The sequence below is a fragment of the Marmota flaviventris genome, chromosome 17, assembly GCF_047511675.1.
Source record: "Marmota flaviventris isolate mMarFla1 chromosome 17, mMarFla1.hap1, whole genome shotgun sequence".
In the NCBI taxonomy this organism is placed as follows: domain Eukaryota; kingdom Metazoa; phylum Chordata; class Mammalia; order Rodentia; family Sciuridae; genus Marmota; species Marmota flaviventris.
Genome location: NC_092514.1, coordinates 26,538,134 through 26,552,267, shown reverse-complemented (window position 1 = coordinate 26,552,267; position 14,134 = coordinate 26,538,134). Strand labels below are relative to the sequence as shown.

General features: G+C 41.9%; 2 pseudogenes; both read right to left on the bottom strand.

Annotated features, from left to right (window-relative positions):
* Positions 1-4,014: 4,014 nt before the first annotated feature.
* Positions 4,015-4,714, bottom strand: LOC139702489 (bcl-2-like protein 1; annotated as a pseudogene).
* A 1,166-nt stretch (positions 4,715-5,880) lies between these two features.
* LOC114108458 (ras association domain-containing protein 5 pseudogene) lies at positions 5,881-6,817 on the bottom strand (annotated as a pseudogene).
* Between the last annotated feature and the right edge of the window lie 7,317 nt (positions 6,818-14,134).

Genomic DNA, 14,134 nt, shown 5'->3' with positions numbered 1-14,134 from the left:
AATCTCTATCAAGGGATTAATTCACTGATTGGGTTAAGGCTCTTGTAACACAATAATTTCTTCTCTGAACCTTCTTGCATTATCTCACATGTGAGCTTTTGGGGGACACCTCACATTCAAACCATAATACCCTCCCTAATGTGATGAGCCTTGTACAGTCATTTGAAGGACTTAACAGAAAAATCTTGAGTTTCTAAAGACAAAAATTTCTTCCTCCAGAATATTTTGGACTCAAGACTATAACATTCTCCTCTTTCCAGGGATCCCAGGAGGTGGGCCTACTCTGCAGATATCAGACTTATCAGTCCCCAGGACCATGTGCTATCTTTAAAATAAATCCCCCACCCAAACACACACACTTCTGTTTTCTTCTGCATAACCCAAACTGTTAAATAAAACAGAGGAGGCACATTAAGAGATGTAGGAAGCTCATACCTGAGCTCAGATTGCTGGAACCTTCACTCTGCTGATGGTGTTTAATACAGCTACACCAACAGTTTTTTATATGTGAACAAAAGAAAATATCCTCTGAACAAACACTTGCACACTGAGCAACACAACCATAGAAGGCACTACCAGCAGTCACACCACCTCTGGGAGGGAAGGAAACCCAACATGTCTTCCAAAGGCTCAGATCTCAGCATAGGTCCCAGGTCTAACTGTGCTTTAAAGTCTGAATTTTCCCATAATTTTCTTATTTCATAAACACCCTTATCTCTTTATATATAGCTATATGCCATATATATATATATATATATATATATATATATATATATATATATATATGTGTGTGTGTGTGTGTGTGTGTATGTGTGTGTGTACACACACACACACACACACATACATACACACAACTTTTTTTTTCCTTCTCAAAAATAAAATAGCCATCCCAATCAAGGGAGACTCTCAGCAGCATTCAGTGGCTACAGCAGGAGCCATGCCTTCTTTTAAGGTCAGAGACATGCAGGACAAAAGGAATAATAAGCAGCAGGGACAGGGAGAGATTTTTTTTAAGGGAGGAAAGTGATAAGGCTGAGCATGAGGCAGCAGATAACCAGGTTTTTTTTTGTGGCTTAAAAAATTGTTGTTAGCTCGTATTGCTTTTGTAGTTCTGAAGATGATGCACAGGGTTTATGACAAGGGATTAGCATTGCTCTGGGATGGGGCAGTATGGACTCAGCCTTGGTAAAGGAGGAAAATTCTGAGGCTACATGAATCTTGGGCTGTAACTGACTCAAGAGGGACTTGGGAAGGCAGAGGACAGCAAAGAAACAGTCATTCAGAGGCTGGATGAGGACACCAGTTCTGTTTTTGAGAATGGCAAGTCCTTCTCCCTTTGCATTGGAGCTTCTCTGCAGTCCTGGCTACTTGCTGGAATCATCTGGCTAATTTATTTTAGCTTGACCCTGAACAAGGAGCCAGTACAAATATTCAGAGTTAGGAATCTGATCCTCCCTGTCAATGTGCCCTGATATTTCTTCTTGGGAAGTCAAAGTCCAGGAAGCCAGATGGGTAGGAGGTATGTGACCCTCACCCTATGCTCCAAGTGAGGGCTCCCCTGGCCTTGTCTCCCACACTGCTGATGTCCACCTCTTGGCAGAAGCAAGCCAGCAGCAGACCTTCATGCAAACACACCCTGCTCCCATCTCTCTGCAACAAAAGGCATTGAGGTCAATGGGGAGGCCATGCCCACAGGTTCACTGCGCACATGCCTGGCCAGCTTCACAACAGAAAGGACTCCAAGTTGGCCCAGTTGGAGGATCTCCCTCTGTAATCAAGACATACCTCTGGCAGCACCTGGAGATCCAAGAGTTCCAGGGGGAGGAAGGAGGCAGTGCTGGAGGCCCAGGGGGAACCCAAGGCAGCTAGGCCCTTCTCTGCTGACGACGGAGGCAAGGCTGTAGAAAACTTAGTATTTAATTTGAATAAAGAGTACAAAAATCTAATGTCATCCAAATCCTATGAAGATTAAAAATCTCACCATTTGTTTTTACAAATCCTGAAGGAAAAAATAAGCTTGAAATAGTAAGCTACAAAAATAATGTTGAAACTACTCTTTAGCTTTGAGAACCTATTAGTGACTTTGGCAAGTTTTATGCCAAATGCAATGCTAGTAGTATTCACATTGTATGTTTTATCATTTTACATGTTTTTGTGTTTGGTATTGGACCCAGAGCTGCATGCATGCTGGGTAGTAAACCACCAATGAGCTATACCTCAGCGCCTAACTTTTTCTTCCCACTGAGTCAACACAGTTTATTACTGACCTGCACTTTCACTTTCACCCAGACTATTTTAAAGAGATATAACAACTGGAGGAGAGAGGGGGGACAGGTGCCTTTCAGGAGCTAAGACCCCTAGGACAGCTTTCCTGGAACAGGGCAGGGGAAGGAACATTAATTAGGCCGCCAATCTCCAGGCACCAGCTCTCCACCTGCACGCTCGCAGCAAGCCAGCAGCTCCTCACACATGAATACATACACACACACACACACACACACACACTTAATAAAAATATTATATCATCTTCACAAGGAATGAAAACTTGTCTGGAATATGCACATCGGAGGGCCTGGGGTGGCCAGTGCTATGCTGGGACCCCCAGGGATGAGACAAGACAAGGCTGGAGTAGAGGGAGGCCTGAAGGGCTCTTGACCAGGCCACTTTGACCTTGGCAGCCCTGATGCCCAGGATGGACAGTAGGGCAATATCTACCTGGTCAGGCAACACAGGCCCTTCCAGTCAACCCCATCCACTGGCCTGTGCCCTAAGGTCTCCTTCCCACCATTCCTTCCTGAGTTAGGGAAGACCCCAGGGCTCTGACTGCTGTTCCCTATATTTCCCCTTTACATCTGGGTGAGGCCCCTGAATCCCTGTACCCAATGGACAGTAGCCCAGGATGATCTTGTAGGAAGTGAGGCAGCTGAGCCATAAATAGCTCTGAGGCAACTGTCTTGGGCCCAGATGGTCCTTCGGTCATGGTCATGGGGGCCAGGAGAGAGGAGGGAAAGGGACTGGGGGGGGTGTTAAACTACAAGGGCCACCCTAGGTTTAGCATGGGGGTACTTCCTGTAGCGACAGCACTCTCCCTCCTAAGTGGGACTGGCCTCTAGCCAGAGGCCTCTGGAAAATATTCACACTAGGAGTGGGGACTTGGTCCAGGCCAGAAGTGAGGAGGAAGTCCTGATCCTTGCTTCTTTATCCCAAGCAGCCTGAATTCCTAATTAATCAAAAGTGGTCTCTAAATGGTTCTTGGGGGTAGAGATGGAAGGAATAGGGCCCAGGTCCAGAGGAGATGGAAAATGATGATCAACTCTAAGGCTACAAACATCAAAAAAAAAAAAAAGGCAATCTAGTCTCTATCTAGGGAGGTGGGTTAAAAACTGTTCTAGCTCCTTACTAAGAAAGTAGTCTCAGAGGCTAAGGGGTAGTAAGGATTCTACCAACCAGGTAGGGCCCTTCTGCTCCTAGCTGCCCCTACCCGCTGCCAGCCTTCATAGGACAGATTTTAGGGAAAATTTGTAGACTTCAAGGCCAAGAGACCTGAGGTATGCAGAAAGGTGGCTGTCATAGAAGTGTGGTAGATCTAGAAAACTAACTGCAGGGACCCAGGTATAGGCCCAAGCCAGTGATGTGCCGCAGTCTGGCTGCAGCAAAATAACCGGGGGGTGACGAACAACTTGTGTAGATTGATACAGCAGGAGTGGGAGCCGTTTATTGTAGGACAACAGAGGTATTTATACATTCCACACAGCTTATCTTAATTAACATAAACTAGATACAGCAGTCAACCAATAAGGAATCTCCACACTTAATGGCTCGCTGGCGTTACTTCATAAACCACTCCCTCTGGCAAAATGCCAGGCGCCATCCAGACTTGTTTACAGACTCTAACAGTGACTGATGGTGGGCGTGGCCTGCATGTAATGGTTCTCCTGGTGGCAATGCTGGCTGGACAGAAGGATGTGGTGGGGTGGGGTGGAGTGGGAAGGAGGGTGAGTGGGTGGTCAGTGTCTAGTCATTTCTGACTGAACAGCCAGACCAGCAGAACCATGCAGCCATAGTCATGCCCATCAGAAAACAACAGTTGAAGCACTCCTGGCCCTTCTAACTCTTCACTGCCACATTATTCCCATAGAGTTCCACAAAAGTGTCCCAGCCGCCATTCTCCTGGATCCAAGTCTCTAGGTGATCATTCAGGTAAATGGCTATCCAACTTGCGATCTGACTCACCAATACCTGCATCTCCTTGTCTATGCATTCCACGCACTATGTTCCCTGAAGGACAAAAAAAAGCCACAATGTGACCTCAGTTTACCTCATCCTGGAAGAGTTCATTCACTACCTGTTCAAAGCTCTGATGTCCCCAGAGTGATGTGGAGCTGGGACATCACGTCACTGAATGCCTTCCAGCACCATAGTTCAAACTTGTCACCTGCCTCCCTTAGTGCTTGCTTCACTCCTGCCATGGGATCACCTCGGGAGTATCCAAACTCCTTTTGTGGCCAGTGGCTCCACTCACCATGGGGCTGTCCATCAGATGCCAGGATGGGTTTCCATTGATGGCACTGGTGGGCTCCGCCTCTGATTCAGTCCCTTCTGGGGCTTCAGTCTTATTCTCTTCCACTTCACTAAGCTGACTCCAGGGGTATTCTTTCTGGGAAAGCTTGTAGGACAGAAAGTCAATCACTAGCTCCTGGTTGCTCTGAGCCATTTTAAAAATAGAGATTGGCTCAATCAGTCCAGTGTCCAAAACATCTGCTCATTCACTGTGTCTGATCTCTGCTTAATGATTTTCTTCTAAGATCCAAAGCCAAGATAAGATTCTGAGAGGACGGGCTGCTCTTTGTTGAATTCCAGACCCTACTTCCTCCACAGCGCCCGCCCACTGCTCCGGGTCTCTGCCTGTGCTGCCACCTATCAGTTGCACAGCATGTCCTCTCCAAGATGGAGGAGGCATGTAAGGTCGCCACCGCCAACCCACTACGTTCCCCCTAGACATGTTTCTCTGCAATGCTTTCTGGCTTTCTCTTGCTGCCTGATTTCTGGACTCAACAGGAGACTTTAAAAATGGTAAATGGCTAGTTTCCCCTTAATGGAAACACATGAGGATGATGGCAATGCTAAATTCAAATTTGTAACTTAAAAACAAACAGCATTGACAAAGATGTGACGATCAAACACATGTATGTATACCTTTGGGTTTACACATGCACAGTCTTGCTAATGAGGACCAGGGCCAGAGCAGGCAGCAACTTCGCTGCAAATCTCTGAGCCAGCCTCAGCCTTGGTGCTCCTTACCCCAGCAGCTAGGCCAGAGGCCACATGAACTTCCCTTAAGCAGGAACAGCAGGTGCCTTGGGCAGTGGGATAACCTTTTTCTGAACATTATTCTGCTTTCAGGAACTTAGCTCAGACCTGCTAAAGAAATATGCTACAACATTTGACCTAAATAAAGGTTTTGAAGGTGGCGAATAAGAGAAACTAAAGATGAGTCAAAGCCAGAGATAGAATATATAGTTCTAAAACCTTTTACTCTTTTTCTTTTGCTGGCTGGTGTGAGAAGTTCTGGTTTGGTGACAAAAGAGGCAACTATTTGGTCAGTGAAAGGCCTGCAGCTTGAGAGATGCCAATGTTGTCCATCTCATGAATTCTAATCCTTGGCGGAGTCTGTTGGGGGGCACAGCACGGGAAGTGGGCAGGAGTCAACCCCCCACACAGACACTTGTCCATGGAAGAGACTTTGTGCCATGTCTGGAACAGCTGGGTGGGTACAAATACACCCACCAGAGGTGTCCTGAGAAAAAGTATCTGCTGCAAAATAATAATTATTAATAAAAGCAAATCTGAGAGCATTAGGAGGAGAGGAAGCAAGACCAGTTACCCAGGTTTGCCCTGGAATTCTCTTAAAGCCTCTTCCAATTTCTGTCTAAACTTGTCGTGCTTCTTCTGCACTTGCTGGATTTTGTCCTGTTCCTCCTTTTCCAAGATCCTTAGGAAGTTCTGGAACTCAGGGATGGAGAATGTGTCCCACTCCACCTCTCCAGTTTAATTCTCCTTTAGCACAAAGTTGAGGACATCTGTGTCTGGCCAGCAAGGAGGCACAGATAGAGGGAGCAGTCAGCAACAAAGAGTTTCTAGAAGAGCACTTGACCATCCTTGTGTATTTGCTTAAAAAGTGCAAACTTTGGGGGATTTTCCACTACCATAAACCTCTTGAGCAGCCCCTGGATGACCTTGCAGACTGTGATTGTGTTGCTGATGGGCAACTACTAGATGACATCCAGTGGCATGTAGAAAGATGTCCGCTTGTCCCTCATCGCCCCAGGTTCACTTCCTTGATGGCATCGTTGATGGACTGGGGCCTGATCCCAGCACTCACTGCCATGGGCCGCAGAAGTTTCATATGCACTTTGATGAAACCCGTGTAGGTGCCATCTTCGCTCAGCTTCATGTCCAGGCAGTTCTTCTCCAGGCTGTTGTGGCTGTTGATATGCTTGCTCTCCTGCAGTGTAGGCAGAGGAGATTCCCGAGATTCCCTCCTCCACTATCTTCAGATGTTCTCTGACAGATGTCTGCTCTTCACATTCCTTAAAAAGGTCCTCTTGGCCGTGAAGAAACAATCTTCCAACTCCTCCTCTAGGCTGCAGTACTTCTTACTGCTCATGCTGCTCTCCACCCGCCGTCTGGACCAGCTGGCTCCAGCTGCACCAGAGCTGAGCGGGCGGGGCCGCCTGCTTTTGTCAGTGGGGCGCAAGTGGCCCAGGCGGTCGACTGTCCCGGTGCACTGCCTGAACTTGCACAGCCGATGGGTCATCCCCGGGGGTCAGGCCCCTGGGCCCAGCTCGCGCGCCTCGCTCTTGGCCACTCTGGGCACCTGCCATTTCATCTCGGGCCGCGCGGCACTGGCTGGCTAGCTCGCTCAGCCCAGGGGCACCATCTCTTCTGTTTTTGAAGAATTTGTCGAATAAATTCTCCAGAGCAGCTGCACAATTTTACATCCCCACCAGCAATGTATGGGAGTTCCAATTCCTCCGCATTCTTACCAATATTTTTTTTTTCCATTTTTAAAAGCTAAATCAACCTAGTGTACAACTAGCATTTTGGAAAGCCTTCCTTGAAACTTTTAAGGTCTGTAGAGGATGACTGATAACATTGAACATCTTTTCATGGACACGGGGCCACATGGGGCCATTTATACATCTCCTTTGGAGAAATATTCATTGAGTTCCTTTGCACATTTTAATTGGGCTTTTTGTCTTTATCGCTTAGTTGTGAGAATTCTTTTTACATATTAATAATCTTACAAACTAATATGCAAATTTCTCCCATTTGTAGGTTGTTTATTAACTTTTCAGATAGTGTTTGTTGATACATATATGCTTTTTATTCATCTATTCTTGCTTCTGTTGTGAGTTTTTTTTTTTTTTTTTTTTTTTTTTTTTTTTTGTTATTGTTGTTTGTTTTGTTTTGGTCATAACCACAGAACCACAGCTAAATCCACCTTCATGAAGATTACTCTTACATTCTAGGAGTTTCATAGTCTTAGCTCTCATATTTAAATCTTTCAGTAATTTATGTGTTACTGTTTATATGTCTTCTTTTGAGAAATATCTATTTCAGGGCCCTTGCCCATTTCTTAATGGGATTATCTATTTTCTTTCAATAGAGTTTGTGTTCCTTAAATATACTGGATATTAATCTCTTATCAAATGCATGACTTGCTAACAAAGAATATTCGTGTATTTTATTTTTCTTTATTTCTTTCATCAGTGCTTTATATTTCTTGCTCCTATAGATCTTTGATGTATTTTTGTTAGATTTATTCCAAAATATTACATTTTAGGGGGATGAGAATAAAAATGACATTGTGTTTTTAATATAAAATTCCACATTCTCATTGTTAGAGTGTAGGAAATCAATTGACTCATGTATATTAGCTTGAATCATACAAACTTCCTATAACCCATTTGTTAGTTATGGAGTTATTTTGTGAACTTTTTTTGGTTTACTAAGAGGACCATGTCAGCATCAGACACAGACAGTTTTATTTCTGCTTTTCCAATCTATCACTATTTGTTTTTCCCTTTTTATCACATTAGCTGCCATTTCTAGTACTATGTGGAAAAGCAGAGATGATAAGCAACATGCTTGCCTTTTTTTTTGATTTTAGGGAGAATGAATTAAGTTTCCCACCATTAAGTATATCAGCTGTAGGTTATTTGGTAGCCATTCTTTCTGAAGTTGAGGTTTTCCTAGCTCCACCTAACTTACCAGGTTTTTATTTTTCATGAATGGGTACTGGATTTTGACAAGTGATTTTCTCTGCATTTAATGATTTGATCATATGATTTTTTTTCTATAGGTTGTGATGTGATGGACTTTACATCATTGATTTTTGAATGTTGAACCAACCTCATATATCACTTGGATAGATTTCAGTTGGTCATGGTTTATAATTCTTTTTATACATGATTGTATTTCATTTGCTAATATTTTAGGTTGAGAATTTTTACATCTGTATTCATGAAAGATAATTGACTGTACTTTTCTTGTAATGTCTTTATTGGGTTTTGGTATTATGGTAATTCTGTTCTCATAGAATGAATTAAGAAGTATTCCCTCTTCTTCTTTATTCCAAAGAGGTTCTACAGAATTGGTATAATTTTCTCCTTAAATGTTGGTAGAATATACCCAAATATACTATTTGGGTTTGGCACTTTCTCTTTTAGAAGGTAATTACTTATTGGCTCTAGTTCCTTGATTGGTACAGGCCTATTCCGATCATCTATTTCTTCCTGGGTGCACTAGTGAGATTTTTTTTTTCTTTCAAGGAATTGGTCTCTTGCATCTAGATTAGTGAATTGATGGTAATATAGTTGTTCACAATATTATTTTATTCCTGATGTAAGTATTTATGTCATTTGTCTCTATCTCTTCCTTTCTCTCTCTTAGTCTGACTAGAGGCAGCTTAATTTCATAGATCTTTTCAAAGAAGCAGCTTTTAGTTTCACTGGTTTTCTTTATTGATTTCTGCTTCAATTACATTGATTTCTATTCTCATTGTATTATTTATTTAATTCTGTTTAATTTAAATTTAATTTACTCTTCTTTTTCTAACTTGATAAAATAGAAGTAGGGACAATCATCTTCAGATCTTTTTTACTTTCGAATACATGCATTTAATGCTATAAGTTTTTCTCTAGGGACTGCTTTTGTTGCATCCTGGTAATTTTTATAAGATGTACTTTCCTTTTCATTGAGTTCAAAATAATTTTAAGGATTGTTTGAGAATTGAAAAATCGACCCTTTTATTATTATGTAATGAGAAAGGGCAAAAAAAGAACATGACAATTACTTCTGGAATTTTTCATTAAATATTGTAGGACTATGGTTTAGTGGAAGTAACTGAAATCAGGAAAAATAAGAACATGGATAAGTGGAACTATTGTGTCTCAAAACTATAAAACACTGATTAAAGAAATAAAAGATGTAAGAAATGGAAATGGAAATGCATACTATGGTCTGGACTGGAAGACTCAATATTCTTAAGATGTTGACTCTTCAAAAACTTCTCTCAGGATTCAGCAAAATTCCAATCATAATTCCAACAAGATTCTTTTGTGTACAAATTGATGATCTTACTATAGAATTTATACGTGAAGGCAAAGCTAGAAATTAAAATCAGTTTTGAAAGAGAAGAGCAAAATAGAAAGTTTCACATTTCTTATTTCTAATCTATTAAGTGACAATGACCAAGTAAGTGTGATATTAAAGAAAAGATAGAAACATATATCACTATTGAGAGTCATAATAGCATAAAATGCAGAACTAGATTCACTCTTATATCCTCCATTGATTTTTAATACTGTAACCAAGGCAAATCAGTGGAATATAGCCTTCAACAAATGATGCTGGAGAAATCAGATTTCTCATGCTAAAGAAACAAAACAATAACAACAACAACAACAACAACAAAACCCTTTACTTCATTCCTCTCATTCTCTAAAATAATTAACTTAAAATGCATCATAGACCTTGTTATTTGTGTGAGTATGAGGAGAGTTCCCATAACATCTTTCTCTGGAGTCATAAAAGTCCCAGAGACAGGTGCAGTGGCACACACCTGTAATCCCAGCGTCTTGGGAGGCTGAGGCATGAAGATTGTGAGTTCAAAGCCAGCCTCAGCAACTTAGTGAGGCACTAAGCAACTCAATGAGACTGTATCTCTAAATAAAATACAAAAAAAGGGGCTGGGGATATGGCTCAGTGGTTGAGTGTCCCTGAGTTCAATCCCAGTACCAAAATAAAATAGAAAGTCCCAGAACAAAAATTAAGGAGCAGGTGGAGAAGGATTGAAGGAAGGTGATGTCAAGTTGCATCCACTCAAGCTGGTTGAAGCCAGTGCAGAGCTGGTTCCTGCAGCTGTGGCTGAACGAAGAGATGAGACTGATGAACCTAAAATGGTGTATCAAAATATGTATTTCTCAGTGCATGTGCTCTTCTGCCAGGGATGTAACAACTGTTTTACTGATTTGGAAATTGGAAATACAGTACAGTCTCTTTCTCTGTATTTTGTTTTTTGGTTCTTAGTAAACCAATGCACAAAGAGCAGAGGCGATTAAAACTGATACCAAGGAAAAGGTTGTTTGTACACAACTAGAGTGGGGAGGACTGAGTCTGAAAACCTGGGGTAATTTTGGGGTATCACATCCTATTTTCATGTCTAGAAATAAATGTTAATATAATCTATAACAACCCAATAAAGGCAAGACTATAGAGGATGCAGATTCCTTAGGAATGAAGTTTGCACCGTATCACCACACACAGGACTTAATTTAGTTGGTGACTTCCAAGTTCTGGGGCCATACGGAGCAGGCAGTTGAAGAAGGGAATATAAATGATGGTATGGCCTTGTAATCAATTTCAGGAACATAGACCATGACATTAGGAGGTCATCTGATATATATGAAGAGTATTTGGGATGGTGTTAATGATGGGTGCTATGAAGGTTTTCCTAGAGAGGTAAGGAGGCAAAAGTAACTAAATAATGTGGAATCTGGGCTTCTTTTTCTAACTTGACCTGAGAAAGTATTGGACATGATGTGGAGGTGTTCATTTTTTTTTCATTCTTGTCCTTTCCTTATATAGGCACAGCACAGAACTCCTGCCCATTCCCCAAGCAGCCAGTGATTAAGCATCCATCCCTGAGCTTGTTTCTATCCTCAGTGTTCCCCAAAGTATAGTCAGGTGTGATCAATGGCTATAATCACTCACTGTGGCAGGACTCTGAGAGAATTGTCTTAGTGAGGTCCTGAGTAATTACTTTGTTTATAATTAGTTATCCCAGGATCTGAAGTCCATCGGGAGCCGGTTCCCTAAGGTGCAGCAATGAGTAGCAAGAGATATGAGCTGGGGTGGTGTAGACACAGATTATGACTTTAGAGGTTTTTACTTCACATGCCTACAATGAATGAGGGGAGATGGATCTCAGGTCAGAGGTCACTCTTAGAAATCCTAGGTAAATCAAGAAGGATGGTGCTTATTTCACCTGTAGTGTCTTTTCAATTTGAAGGTATAGTTTTTCCAGGTTATGCGTTCTCTAAGATGTTTTTTTTTTTTTAAATGGGATGGCTTGTCTGTTCTATACCCCTCTGCCTCTCACATCTTCCCAACATTCTATAAGTATTTTGTCTAATGTCTGAAAGTTGAATTGTTAATGATAACATTCATAAATATCAATGTGCAGTATATCTTATGATACAACAACAAGATTATATCATTTCAACATAATGACAGCTCTGTGAGCTAGGTAGGCTTTAATGCAATAGGCTTTCTTTTAAAATCATCTGTAAAGAATTAACATTTTTTGGACAGCCCTCCTCTTCAGACATTGTGATTAAATTTTTCTGAGAGGATCCAATAATCTGCAATTTAAAGAAAATGTTTGTCCTTCCTATTCCTGTTCAACCCATCTACCAAAACATTGAATTTCTGTGGGTATTAAGGAAAAATATAAAAGCTGAACCATGAAGTCAGAATAAGTATTTTAACATTATGCCCAAGTGAGTTGCATGTACATTAAAGTCTAGAAGCACTGCCCTCACTGATTCCTATGCACACCCCACACTGAGAATTCCTTATTTCATGGGTCAGGGAGACATGAAGGTTAATCCATCCTCAGCACAGCAGCTGAAAGTGATGCCTCTTGTTTGTGATTCATAGTCACACTCTTGACATCCAGGATGGAATTTCCTCAGTTACAAGGAAAGAAAAATTGTGAGAAACCAGGTGTATGATTTGCAGTAGACATTTTCTTCCCATTGCAATGTCAGCAGGTAATGTTCAAGGGTAAAAACTGCTAATGCAGCAGAATTAAACACCACCACCACCACCAGGGTGAAGATCCCAGTGGTTGGCTTCCATTATGTCTTTTTAGTTAAGGAGCTCTTTACATCTATTAATGCCCCTACTCTTATTTATTTGTCAGATTTGGGGTACAGTTATATTAGAGTCAGAATTTTCCAGAAATCAGAACCAGACCATTTACACAGATAAATATGTGTAGATAAAGAGGAAGGGGTAGAGAAGAACGGGATAAAGAGCGAAAAAGAGATTCATTTTAAGAAATTAACTCGCATGATCATGGGACTGGCAGGTCTGAAATCTACAGGGCAGGTCAGTAGAGCAGATGCCCAGTAGTGTTGATGCTACCATCTTGGGTCTGAAGGCAAACTGGAGTAGAACCCTTTTCTCTTCAGCAGACTTTCCTTTTAAGGCAAGACACCCCCGCCCCAAGAAGGGTGATTTGTTTTATTGATTTGAATGTTAATCATATTACAATGCCTTCCCAGAACCATCTAGATTGGTGTTTGACCAAAACAAGGTGGTGTGGTTTGGATCTGGAATGGCCACCAGTCTCATGTGTTCAGAGGTGGGGCTTTGGGGAAGTGATTGGATCTAAGGCCTCTGACTTCATCAGTGGATTAATCCATTGAGGGTGGAATGGACTGCAGGGAGGTAGGACCTAGATGGAGGAAACAGGTCACTGGAGACAGGTGCTGGAAGGGGTTTATCTCTGGGCCCTTCCCTCCCTCTTTACTCTCTTTCTGCATCCTGCTGCCATGAGCTGAGCAGCTTTCCTTCACCACATTCTTACATCATTTTGATCTGCCTCACCTCAGGCCTAGAGCAACAGAGCCAGACATCCATGGACGGAAACCCCAAACTGCGAACCCAAATAAACTTTCCACCTTTAAGTTGCTTATGTCAGGGATTTTGGTCATAGTGATGAAAATCTAACTAAGACTTACACATTAGGTACTAGGGCCTAGCAGAGTTGAAATGAAATGAAACTAACCATCACATGGGCTATGGATAGTGGAGGAAGAACTCAATTAAGGGCTTGAAGGTAGAATTGTTTTTGTTTCCCCCATAATTTCTAAAATTACCATCATGTTAATTTTTCCCCACACCAATATCAATGACATAAGGTGAAATGAATCATAAAAGACTTTTAGACCAGGTGCTGTGGTTGTAGCTCAGTGGTAGAGTGCTGGCCTTGCATATATGAGGCTCTGGGTTTGATTCTCAGCACCACATAAAAATAAACAGCAAAAAATAAAGGTATTGTGTCCATCTACACTTAATAAATAAATAAGTAAGACTAGAAACCTCCTAGGTTCCTAGGGACTTAAAGAAAGGGGGAGTTTTAGACCAACTCAATACAAAGTAGTGAAATGAGCAGTAGATCTAATGTACCCTAATGTTTTCCATGTTTGCAAAATTACATCCATGAAGTTTGAAACAGAGTGTCAAAATGCATAGCTAAGTGGTAAATAAATGAGTTCTTGGTCTGAAAACAATTGACAATAGCAGCAATTTTAACTAGATTTTGCTGTCTTTTAAAGTGAAGGAATGTGTGCCTCAGCCTGAAAGGCAGTCAGTAAGTATTTATGGGACACTGACCACGTCAGGCTCCAGGCCGGGGGCTGCCCTGCTGCAGTCATGAGGCAGACATGACTTTTCTTCATGGAGTTCCTAATCAATGGGAAGTCAGCTATCAACCAGGGATCAGGGCACTGAGTGCCATGAGATGAGTCCAGGATGCTGTGGAAATTGTAGCATGATACAA